The following is a 3407-nucleotide window of genomic DNA, read 5'->3' as shown; positions in this document are numbered from 1 at the left end:
ATTTTTTTTAAACTAGCAATGACTGGTTTAGAACTCTAGGGAGCTCACACTCATTCTTACAAAATCTCTGGAGCTTCAGTTTGTGTTTGTGACTTCCCAATAAGGATCCTGAAGTCTATATGAGAAACTATTCTTTCAAAAGTCAAACTTTCTATTTTCAAGAGCCAAGTTCGACAGAAGCTGAGAAAAGTATCTTAAGATTTTAAAGAGAAGAACTTGAGGAAGCTTGATATATAGCTTATAGCAGAACAATAGATATTATGTGCCATCAAGTCGCCTGTGACTCTATGTACAACACCTCAAAAGCCTGCCCTATCCTGAGCCAGTCTCACTGACTCTGACACACCTACCCCCTTTACTCCAGTTACTGTGTCAATCCATCTCATCCTCTCCTCAAGTTTTCCAAATTCTGGCTGATCATTAAAATCATCTGAAGGAGCTATGATAATACCTATTCCTAGGCCTCACCACCACAGCTGAGTCAGAATCTCTCAGGGCCTGGTCATTGAAGCTTACCAAATAAATAAGTCCCTGGATTTCTCTAATACACAGCCAAGACTGAGAACAAGCAGAACTGAGGCAATCCAGATCATCTGAGCTGGGAATAAGGTGTGCACTTAGTGAAGGTATTTGAGGACTGAGATCTGGAGACTAAGATCTGAGTGAGCAACATAGAGGAAAATCTGTTCCGTTTTGAAACACTGTCCAAGACCATATATTGTGGTGATGGGGAAGGTACCACATACAGGCCAATGAGATTGTCATTTAAGTATATGTCTCACTGAAGAATCACATCACCTGTACTTTTTATTATCTGGGGGGAAAGACATTCCACAGTTGAATAATTATAGATTATTTTGGATTGAACAGCAATTCAATGCTTATAGATTAGTTAGAATTTAATTAGTTTGATTGACTATTTATATTTGCCTGGTCCAGACACTATTCACATTGCTCTGGTAGATTTTCCACTTTTAGTGGGACTGAAATAGACAGAGGGTCTCATTAGCACCTCAAAGTACAAAGAGGATATGCAAAGGACAACACTTGAAGTTAGGGAGAGCCTTGACAAGATAGAGTACCACAGGAATATAGTTATTCACTCAAGTTATGTTGGAGATGATGAGGATGGCACAGGACAGGGCAGATTTCAGATCTGTTTTCATGGGTTTGCCATGAGTTGTAGAAGACTTGATAGCACATAATAACAGGCCACATTGTGTGATGCACTATGTGTTGTGCCCCTAACCAGAAAGTCAGTTGTTCAAAACCACCAGTTTCTCTGAGAGAGAGAGAGAAAAAAAAAGATGATCATTGTCCTCCTAAAAAGATTTATAGTTTACCAAATCTAAAAAAGGTCACTGTGAGTCCAGATAGACTCCGTAACAGCAGATTGGGTTTGGTTTGGATTTAAACCAAGTTGTAACTCACTCTCATTTATAAAAAGTATTTGAACAGTCAAATGGTGATTTCTTTTACTGAGAAAATGAATTATGTGAAGGTAGCCTTTAACTTGCATCTCCTCCCCTGAATTAGAGTTACCATGGTAATTTTGAAACAATGCTTGATGCACCTGTACATATTAGAACTTGGCTTTCCAGTTGGGTGAAATTTAAATTTCTTTTTTGAAAAAAATTTTAAATTACAATGATCAGATTGAATTGTGAAGGGAAGAATTCCAAATGAAGATACTGGCACCAATTCCACTTCCACCATTAAAATTTAAATGACAGAATTGATTTTTGTTTTTAAAGTTGTAAATGGCTTTTAAGGATAAATTTAAAGGACTTTCTTTTTTCAAGCAACATTTAGTTAGACTTCTAGAAAAATTAAAGTGATAAAGAGTTTAACAAGGTAATAATAGTCCTATTTGCATAACTTTAATGTTAACAGGATGGCAACATATTAAAGTATGTGTTTCATATAAAATACATCTAAAGAAAGAGATTTAAAAAATCCAAACACAACAACCTTCTGAAGGGAAAGACTGAGGATTATTGAGGCTTCCTCAATGTCTATGTAAAACTATTATGAGTAGAAATATTTTCGGCTAGAACAAGAGATTTAATTTTTGCAAAAGACTCTTAGGAACATCACAGGTGGTGGTAATGACAAATAGAAAAGGCTAATCCTTTGTCCCTTATGCCAAGTAAGCTGCCATTGAGATCAGTGGCATTGTGCTTTCTAAAGCACTGATGGTGTGTTCCTGATTGAAAATCAAATTAAGTTATTATGAGAAATATCTTATTTAATGAGAGTATAATTATTTCTATTGTGACTGGTAACAACCATAATATTAGAAACAAAGTATAGTAGAGAAACTGGCTGGCTTGGTAATCAGGCTGAGAGTTCAATGCCACCTCTTTCCTTTGGCCTTTATTTGTCAGCTATAGCTGTACTTATATGAGGAAGAATGTGGCATCAAGATTGGAGAAAGACACATCAATAACTTATTTTATGCAGTTGACACAACTTTGCTTGCTGAAAGTGAAGAAGATGTTACAGACGGCAACATAAGACTATAGCCTTCATTATGAATTATACCACAATGTCAAGAAAACAAAACTCTTAATAAATGAACCAATACACAGTAACATGATAGATGGAGAAAAGATTAAAGCTGTCAAGCACTTCATTTTACTTGCAGCCGTAATCAACACCAATGGCTGCAGCAGTCTATAAATCACATGATATGGGAGTACACAGAATAACTGTACCAGAAAGACCTGGCTGACACAGAAGAATTTCTTGAAACAATGTATGAGCAAGAGCCTGTGGTGATGGAGGAGGAAGTTCAAGCTTCTCTGAAGGAATGGGCAAAAAATCAAGGCCCCAGGAATTGACAGCATACTGATTGACGTATTTCAACAAAGAGAAGATGGTCTGGACTTGCTATCCAAATTGTGCCAAGATAGCTGGAGGACAACCACCTGAATGACTGGAAGAGATCTATATTTATTGTTGTTATATGCCATCGAGTCACCTGCAACTCATAGCATCCCTATGTACAACAGCCCTAAATCTTGCTCTATCCCTTGTCAATCTTATTTTCTCCAACACACCTACTCCCATTACACCAATGATTGAATCAATCCATCTCATCTAGGGTCTTCCTTTCCTGTGCTGTCCCTCCACCCTCCAAAGCATGATGTCCCTCTCCAAGAACTGATCCTGCCTTGCAACATGTCCAAAATATGTCAGATGGAGCTTCAGAATCCTTGCCTCCAAGGAGCATCCTGGCTTCACCCTCTCCAGGATAAACGTGTTGTTCTCCAAGAGGTCTATAGTATATTCAATACTCTTCTCCAGCACCACAGCTCAAAGGTATCAACTCTCCTTCTTTTTGTCAAGTTCTCTGACACATAGCAAGTAATTGCAAAGACCATGGCCTGTATCAGATGCACCTT

The sequence above is a fragment of the Elephantulus edwardii genome, unplaced genomic scaffold (assembly GCF_000299155.1).
Source record: "Elephantulus edwardii isolate Elephantulus edwardi_28Jun2011 unplaced genomic scaffold, EleEdw1.0 scaffold00021, whole genome shotgun sequence".
NCBI lineage: Eukaryota > Metazoa > Chordata > Mammalia > Macroscelidea > Macroscelididae > Elephantulus > Elephantulus edwardii.
This window is presented reverse-complemented; position numbering follows the sequence as displayed.